Source organism: Callorhinus ursinus, unplaced genomic scaffold (genome assembly GCF_003265705.2).
Source record: "Callorhinus ursinus isolate GAN/ISIS: 27379988/994484 unplaced genomic scaffold, GSC_fseal_2.0 scaffold7, whole genome shotgun sequence".
Taxonomy (NCBI): domain Eukaryota; kingdom Metazoa; phylum Chordata; class Mammalia; order Carnivora; family Otariidae; genus Callorhinus; species Callorhinus ursinus.
Window position 1 is genome coordinate 69,590,221 of NW_027397069.1, and position 8,994 is coordinate 69,599,214.

Below are 8,994 nucleotides of genomic sequence, written 5' to 3' on the forward strand. Positions count from 1 at the left end.
TTTGGTGACCCCTTGTACTTGTCCAGAGCAGCTCTCAGCCTCAGAATCCCAGCTGTTGAGCAATTCAGAGGCGCAGCTGGGCCAGCAGAGGGTGGAAAGGAGTCTGAGCCACCTGGAGAGGCTCTCCCTTGCTTTCCCATCTCTGCTTCACTTGGGGAGTGACCACCCCATCTGAGGACTCTCCAAAGCCTCAGAATTCCTAGGGGAGCTTTCGTACCGATGCTTGCGTTCTACCCCGGAAATGTGGATTTCTCTTGTTTTGGTAATTTCTTCTTTTTAAAAAATGTTTTCAAAAATTGGTAAGAGTTAGCTTTTAAAAACTTGTGGTGAAAGACATATAACACAAAATTTACATTTTAATCATTTGTCAGTGTGCAATCCAGCGACACTGGTGTGCGACCATCACCGCCGTCCAGATCTTGAGTTCTTCCGATCTTGCAAAGCTGGATCTCTGTCCCCATGAAGCACGAACTCCTCATTCCCCTCTCCCCCTGGCCCCAGGCAACCACCCTTCTACTTTCTGTCCCTAGGAGGGTGATGGTCCAGTTTCATTCTTCTGCATGTGGCTGTCCAATTTTCCCAACACCTGTCCAATTTTCCCAGGCACCTCATATAAGTGGAATCATACAGTCTTTGTGCTTTTATGCCTGGCTTATTTCACTTAGTATCTTGTCTTCACGGTTCATCCATGTAGCAGGTGTCGGAACTTGCTTCCATTGAAAGGCTGAAGAAGATTGCATTATGTTAGATATCACATGTGTTTGTCCATTTATCTGTTGATAGACATTTGGGTTGTCTCCATCTTTTGGCTATTTTGAAGAATGCTGCTATGAAGATGGGTGTGCAAATATCTCTTTGAGTCCCTGCTTTCAATTCTTTTTTTTTTTAAGTTGGCTCCACGCCCAGCATGGAGCCCAACACAGGGCTTGAACTCATGACCCTGAGATCAAGACCTGATCTGAAATCAAGAGTCAGACACTTACCTGACTGAGGCACCAGGTGCCCGCCTGCTTTCAATTCTTATAGGTATATGTCTTGACGTGGAATTGCTGCATTGTACGGGAATCCTATGTTTAGCTTAGGAGGACCTGCCATACCCCTGTCCACAGCAGTGGTACCATTGTACATCCCCACCAATGATGCCCAAGGATTCCAGTTTCTCCACTTTTCTTGCCAAAGCTTATTATTTTCCATTTGTTTGCTTAATAATAACCATCCTAACAGACATGAGGTAATATCTCACTATGATTTTGATTTGCACTGGGAATTAATAATTTTAAAAATTCCCCAGGAGGTGCTAGTGAGCATCCAGAGTTGAGAACCACTGAGTAAATGCCCATTCTTTATTGAGCCCATATTATCCGCCAGGCACTCTTCTAAATCCCCATTTGTTCCCCACATCCACTCAGTGAGGTAGGAGACATTCTCTTTCCTACAGATGAGAAAACGAAGCACCCAGAGGTGAAGACCCCTCATCTAGTAGGTGGTGCGGTTAAAATTCAAGCCCAGATCTTGTGGTCTCCAGAGCTCCTGAGCTCATTTGGGGTCCTCCTGCATCAGGAAGAGAAGGTGCCAAGGGCCATGGGGGAAGTTGCAATTTGCATGGGGTCAATACCATCTAAAAACAATACCAGAATGAGATCTTAGTTTAATTCTTGAAAGGAACTTTTTTTTCACACCCCTTTTTTTAGGAAGGAGGTTTAATAAAGAGGAGTGTTTCATTTTAAGTAATCATAGTTCTTTCCCTTTTACCTAATAATTTAATAGTTATTTTAAAGTCATTTATTCAAATAAAACTCAGGCTTCTGTGTTTTCAGAGGGACAGAAAACTAGATCCCATTCCATGTATATCTCCTGTACTTACTGAGAGCCTGGAAGAGGGCCATGTGTTAGAATTGGAGTATAACAATACTGCCATCTTGTGGGACATTAAAGTGTGGCCCTTCACACCTACGGCAACTTAACCCTCAAGCCAGAATTAAGAATTTCTGTGCACAGGCTTGTCTAGATCCGTTTCTAGTCAGGATGGGGCGGGAGGTGGGGGGTGGTGGGGGAAGGCGGGGTGGAGCAGCGGTGTGTGAAGAAAAAATCGTGCTCTGTCAAAAGCAATTCATACGTTGAGGGCCAAAGTCAGAATCATGCCCTTGAGTGACAGGGACAATAGCAGATACAGTCCTGTTCCCTTTGCCACTCCCAGACTCTACTGCCCAGAGGGGAAGCTGTGGGTGGATCCACTGGGGCATCTGGAGGAGGGCTAACTTCCCTGCAACCATGTTTCCACCCCACCCACAGAGATGAGCAGGACAAATCTGAGCCTGGGATGCCTACTCTGATTGTCTTGAGTTTAAGAAGGTCTAGAATGGGCAAGAACTCCCCCCGCCCCCCATCCCACCCCTCTCCTCCTTCTTCATAACCTACTTTATTGAAATATAATTCATGTACCATACAATTCACACATTTCAAGTGTACAAATCGGTGCTTTCTCGTATGTTCGCGGAGTTTTACTACCATCACCACTGTTTCAGAACATTCCCATCACCCTAAAGAGAAACCCCATACATACCCTTTAACCATTATCCCCCAATCCTCCCATCTCTCTGAGGCTATGGCAACCACTAATCAGCTTTCTTTTTATTTTGTGTAATTTAAAAAAATATAGTTATCTATGAATTACATTTATTATTTATTTACTTACTTACTTATTTTTAAAGATTGTAAGCATTTATTTGAGAGAAAGAGAGCGTGCACAAGCAGGAGGAGTGGCAGAGAGAGAGGGAGAAGCAGGCTCCCCGCTGAGCAGGGAGCCTGATGTGGGGCTCGATCCCAGGACCCTGGGATCATGACCTGAGCCAAAGGCAGATGCTAAACCATCTGAGATACCCAGGTGCCCCTACATTTATTTATTTATTTATTGAGATATAAATGGACATATAACATATTAGTTTCAAGTGTACAACATAATAATTTGATATTTGTATATATTGCAAAATGATCACATCAAAAAGTTTAGTTAACATCTACATTTATAATTTTTTTTCTTGTGATGAGTACTTGTAAGATCTACTCTCTTAGCAACTTTCAAATATATAGCACAGTACTTTTTTTATTAACATATAATGCATTATTTGTTTCAGGGGTACAGGTTTGTAATTCATCAGTCTTGCACAATTCACAGGGCTCACCATAGCACATACCCTCCCCAGTGTCCATCACCCAGCCACGCCATCCCTCCCACCACCCTCCACTCCAGCAACCCTCAGTTTGTTTCCTGAGATTAAGAGTCTCTTATGGTTTATCTTCCTTTCTGGTTTCATCTTGTTTCATTTTTCCCTCCCTTCCCCTATGATCCTCTGTCTTGTTTCTCAAAGTCCTCATATCAGTGAGATCATATGATACTTGTCTTTTTCTGATTGACTTACTTCTCTTAGCATAATACCCTCTAGTTCCATCCATGTCTTTGCAAATGGCAAGATTTCATTTTTTGATGGCTGCGTAATATTCCATTGTGCCTATATGCCACATCTTCTTTATCCATTCATCCGTTGATGGACATCTAGGCTCTTTCCATAGTTTGGCTATTGTGGACATTGCTGCTATAAACATTGGGGTGCAGGTTCCCCTTCGGATCATTACATTTGTATCTTTGGGGTAAATACCCAGTAGTGCAATTGCTGGGTCGTAGGGTAGCTCTATTTTCAACTTTCCGAGGAACCTCCATACTGTTTTCCAGAGTGGCTGCACCAGCTTGCATTCCCACCAACAGTGTAGGAGGGTTCCCCTTTCTCCGCATCCCCGCCAACATCTGTCATTTCCTGACTTGTTAATTTTAGCCATTCTGACTGGTGTGAGGTGGTATCTCATTGAGGTTTTGATTTGGATTTCCCTAATGCCAAGCGATGTTGAACACTTTTTCATGTGTCTGTTGGCCATTTGGATGTCTTCTTTGCAGAAATGTCTGCTCATGTCTTCTGCCCATTTCTTGATTGGATTATTTGTTCTTTGGATGTTGAGTTTGATAAGTTCTTTATAGATTTTGGATACTAGCCCTTTATCTGATATGTCATTTGCAAATATCTTCTCCCATTCTGTTGGTTGTCTTTTGGTTTTGTTGATTGTTTCCTTTGCTGTGCAAAAGCTTTTTATCTTGGTGAAGTCCCAATAGTTCATTTTTGCCCTTGCTTCCCTTGCCTTTGGCAATGTGTCTAGGAAGAAGTTGCTGCAGCTGAGGTCGAAGAGGTTGCTGCCTGTGTTCTCCTCAAAGATTTTGGTGGATTCCTCTCTTACATTTAGGTCTTTCAACCATTTGGAGTCTATTTTTGTGTGTGGTGTGAGGAAATGGTCCAGTTTCATTCTTCTGCATGTGGCTGTCCAATTTTCCCAACACCATTTGTTGAAGAGACTGTCTTTTTTCCGTTGGACATTCTTTCCTGCTTTGTCAAAGATTAGTTGATCATTGGGTTGAGGGTCCATTTCTGGGCTCTCTATTCTGTTCCACTGATCTATGTGTCTGTTTTTGTGCCAGTACCATACTGTCTTGATGATGACAGCTTTGTAATAGAGCTGGAAGTCTGGAATTGTGATGCCACCAGTTTTGCTTTTCTTTTTCAACATTCCTCTAGCTATTCGGGGTCTTCTCTGGTTCCTAATTTTAGGATTATTTGTTCCATTTCTTTGAAAAAAGTTGATGGTATTTTGATAGGGATTGCATTGAATGTGTAGATTGCTCTAGGTAGCATAGACATTTTCATAATATTTGTTCTTCCAATCCATGAGCATGGAACTTTTTTCCCATTTCTTTGTGTCTTCCTCAATTTCTTTCATGAGTATTCTATCGTTTTCTGAGTACAGATTCTTTGCCTCTTTGGTTAGCTTTATTCCTAGGTATCTTATGGTTTTGGGTGCAATTGTAAATGGGATTGACTCCTTCATTTCTCTTTCTTCTCTCTTGTTGTTTGTGTATAGAAATGCCACTGATTTCTGTGCATTGATTTTATACCCTGCCACTTTACTGAATTCCTGTATGAGTTCTAGCAGTTTTGGGGTGGAGTCTTTTAGGTTTTCCACATAAAGTATCATATCATCTGCAAAGAGTGAGAGTTTGACTTCTTTGCCAATTTGGATGCCTTTTATTTGTTTTTGTTGTCTGATTGCTGAGGCTAGGACTTTTAGTACTATGTTGAGTAGCAGTGGTGATAGTGGACATCCCTGCTGTGTTCCTAACCTTAGGGGAAAAGCTCTTAGTTTTTCCCCATTGAGAATGATATTCGCTGTGGGTTTTTCATAGATGGCTTTTATGATATTGAGGTATGTACCCTCTATTCCTACACTGTGAAGAGTTTTGATCAAGAAAAGATGCTGTACTTTGTCAAATGCTTTTTCTGCATCTATTGCTAGTATTATATGGCTCTTGTTCTTTCTTTTACTAATGTATTGTATCACATTGATTGATTTGCGGATGTTGAACCAAACTTGCAGCCCAGCCATAAATCCTACCTGGTCATGGTGAATAATCCTTTTAATGTTTACTGTTGGATCTTATTGGCTAGTATTTTGGTGAGAATTTTTGCGTCCATGTTCATCAGGGATATTGGTCTGTAGTTCACCTTTTTGATGGGGTCTTTGTCTGGTTTTGGAATCAAGATAATGCTGGCCTCATAAAATGAGTTTGGAAGTTTTCCTTCCATTTCTATTTTTTGGAACAGTTTCAGAAGAATAGGTATTAATTCTTCTTTAAATGTTCGGTAGAATTCCCCTGGGAAGCCATCTGGCCCTGGGCTTTTGTTTGTTGGGAGATTTTTGATGACTGCTTCAATTTCCTTACTGGTTATGGATCTGTTCAGGTTTTCTATTTTTTCCTGGTTCTGTTTTGGTAGTTGATACATCTCTAGGAATGCATCCATTTCTTCCAGATTATCTAATTTGCTGGCATATAGTTGCTCATAATATGTTCTTATAATTGTTTGTATTTCTTTGGTGTTGGTTGTGATCTCTCTTCTTCCATTCATGGTTTTATTTATTTGGGTCCTCTCTCTTTTCTTTTTGATAAGTGTGGCCAGGGGTTTATCAATCTTATTAATTCTTTCAAAGAACCAGCTCCTACTTTCGTTGATCTCTTCTACTGTTCTTTTGGTTTCTATTTCATTGATTTCTGCTCTGATCTTTATTTTTTCTCTTCTCCTGCTGGGTTTAGGCTTTATTTGCTGTTCTTTCTCCAGCTCCTTTAGATGTAGGGTTAGGTTGTGTATTTGAGAACTTTCTTGTTTCTTGAGAATTGCTATATACTTGTGTTGCTATATACTTTCTTCTTAGAACCGCCTTTGCTGAATCCCAAAGATTTTGAAGAAGTCCAATTTTCATTTTCATTTGTTTCCATGAATTTTTTAAATTCTTCTTTAATTTCCTGGTTGAGCCTTTCATTCTTTAGTGGGATGCTCTTTAGCCTCCATGTATTTGAATTCTTTCCAACTTTCCTCTTGTGATTGAGTTCTAGTTTCAAAGCATTGTGGTCCGAAAATATGCAGGGAAGGATCCCAATCTTTTGGTACTGGTTGAGACCTGATTTGTCTGGAGAATGTTCCATGTGCACTAGAGAAAAATGTGTATTCTGTTGCTTTGGGATGGAATGTTCTGAATATATCTTTGATGTCCATCGGGTCCAATCTGTCATTTAAAGCCTTTATTTCCTTGTTGATCTTTTGCTTAGATGATCATTTCAGTGAGGGGGGTGTTAAATACAGCACAGTATTATTAAGTCTAGTCACCATGCTATACATTTCATCTCCAGGTCTTATTTATTTTGTAACTGGAAGTTTGTACTTCACTAACTTACTTTCTGTCCCTGCAGATTTGTTTATTCTGGACATCGAACATAAACAGAATCATATGATTATCTAGTCTTTTGTGAAGAACTTTCATATACAATGTTTTCAAGGTTCAATCATGTATTAACATATAGTGATACTTCATTCCTTTCTACTGCTGGGCACTATTTCATGGGATGCCTATATCCCATTGCATTTATCCATTTGTTAGTTGCCAGACATTAGGGGTTTTTCCCTTCACTTTTTGGCTGCTATGGGTAATGCTGCTATGAACACTCTTGCACAAGTTTTTGTGTGAACATATGTTTGCATTTCTCTTGTGTAATCTCCTTGATGTGGATCTATGGATCTAACTCCTGGTTTAATACCTTGAAGAGTTGTCACACTCTTTCCAAAGTGGTGGCACCTGGGTGGCTCAGTCGGTTAAGCGTCTGCCTTTGGCTCAGGTCATGATCCCAGAATCCTGGGACCAAGTGCTGAATCAGGACTCCCTGCTCTGCAGGGAGTCTGCTTCTCCCTCTGCCCCTCCCTCAAAATGGCTGCAACATTTTCCATCCTCACCAACAGTGTACGAGGGTTCCAATTTTTTGACATTGCCACTTAGGTTTGTACATTCTAGGTACAATTCTCTCATTAGATGTATGATTTGCAATTTTTTTTAACCATTCAGTAGGTTGTCTTTTCACTTTCCTGATGGTGTCCTTTGAAGTACAAAAGTGGTTAATGATGAATCAGCAAAAAAAAAAATTGTCTATTTTTTTTCTTTTGTTGCTTGTACTTTAAGCCTTATATCAGAGAAACCTTTGTCAAATCCAAGATCAAGATATGCTCTTACGTGTTTTTCTAAGAGTTTTATAGTTTTATCTCTCTTTTTTTGATTTGATACATTTATGTATTGCAATATGATTACCGTCACAGTGTTAGCTAACACCTCCATTACATCACAGAATTACCATTTTATTTTGTGGCGAGACCATTTAAGATCTAGTCTTTTAGCAACTTTGAAGTATACAATACAGTATTGTATCCTCTCTCTTTTTTTTCTCTTAGTCTAGCTAAAGGTTTGTCAATTTCGTTTATCCTTTCAAAAAACAGGGTCTTAGTTTCATTGATGCTCTATTGTTTTTCTGGTCTCTACTTCATTTATTTCTGCTCTGAATTTTGAATTTTGTTATTTCTTTCCTTCTGCTAACTTTGGGCTTAGTCTGTTTTTCTTTTTCTAGTTCCTTGAGGTGTAAAGTTAAGTTGTTCATTCGAAATCTTACTTTGTTCTTAATATATGCGTTCATTGCTATGAATTCTCTAAGAACTGAGGAATCAAGAAAACATGACACCACTAAAGATCATCCTACAGAAGTCAAACCCCAAGACATGGAGACCTGTGATTTAGCTGGTAAAAAATTCAAGATAGCTGTTCTGAAGAAACTCAGTGAGCTACATTTAGAGTAATTATTGATAAGTAAGGACTTATTGATGCCATGTTATTAATTACTTTCTGGCTGTTTTGTAGTGCCATTGTTCCTTTTTTCCTCTCTTACTGCCTACCTTTGTGAATTGGTAAGTTTCCTTGGTGGTAAGTTCTGATTCCTTTCTCTTTAGCTTCTGGAAAAGTACTATATGTTTTTGCTTTGTGGTTACCATGAGACTCACCTAAAATATCTTATAGATAAAACAGTCTGTTTTAAGCTGAGAGCAACTTAATTTCAACCACATACAAAAACTCTAACCTTTTACTCCCTCTACTTGTATGTTTTTGATGTCACAATTTACTTTTTTTTATTCTATGTATTTGTTAACAAATTATAGTAGCTATAGTTATCTTTCATACTCTTTTCCTTTAACCTTTACACCATAGCTAAGTGGTTAATATACCAGAGTATTACAGAATTAGAGTTTTCTAAATCTGATGGTACATTTACATTTACCATTGTGTTGTATATTTTCATATGTTTTTATGTTACTAATTAGTGGCTTTTCATTTGATTTTGAAGAGCTCCTTTCAGCACTTCTTGTAAGGCAGGTCTAGTGGGGCTGAACTCCCCAGTTTTTGTTTGTCTGGGAAAGTCTTTGTTTCTTCATTTCTGAAGGATAATTTTACCAGATGGGGTATTTTTGGCTGGCATTTTTTCTTTCAGCACATTGAATATATCATTCCAGTTTCTCCTGGCCTGTA